Raw genomic sequence first — 266 nt, forward strand, 5'->3', positions numbered from 1 at the left:
AGTTGAGGCGAAAAATCGCCAATTTTAAGTAATTTGAAGGTGAGTCCTTGTACGAGGCGTGGGAACATTTCAAGTCAATTCTAAGAAAGTGCCCACACCATGAATTGCAAGCATGGCTCCAGATAAAAATTTTCTATAACGGTGTTGACAGCAATATTAAATCCAACCTAAATAGAGGACTTAGAGGATCTCTCATGTTCCACACTTATGAACGAGCCTATAAAATCATTAATGTTATGGCTATGAATTGGTACATGTGGCCTAAA

At 38.0% G+C, this 266-nt stretch overlaps 1 non-coding gene across 1 annotated transcript; it reads right to left on the reverse strand.

Moving 5' to 3' along the window:
* Positions 1 to 106, reverse strand: LOC121218944 (small nucleolar RNA R71). Its single transcript, XR_005915425.1, has one exon. It is a non-coding gene; the product is annotated as a small nucleolar RNA R71 (small nucleolar RNA).
* Between the last annotated feature and the right edge of the window lie 160 nt (positions 107 to 266).

The sequence above is a fragment of the Gossypium hirsutum genome, chromosome D06 (assembly GCF_007990345.1).
Source record: "Gossypium hirsutum isolate 1008001.06 chromosome D06, Gossypium_hirsutum_v2.1, whole genome shotgun sequence".
NCBI lineage: Eukaryota > Viridiplantae > Streptophyta > Magnoliopsida > Malvales > Malvaceae > Gossypium > Gossypium hirsutum.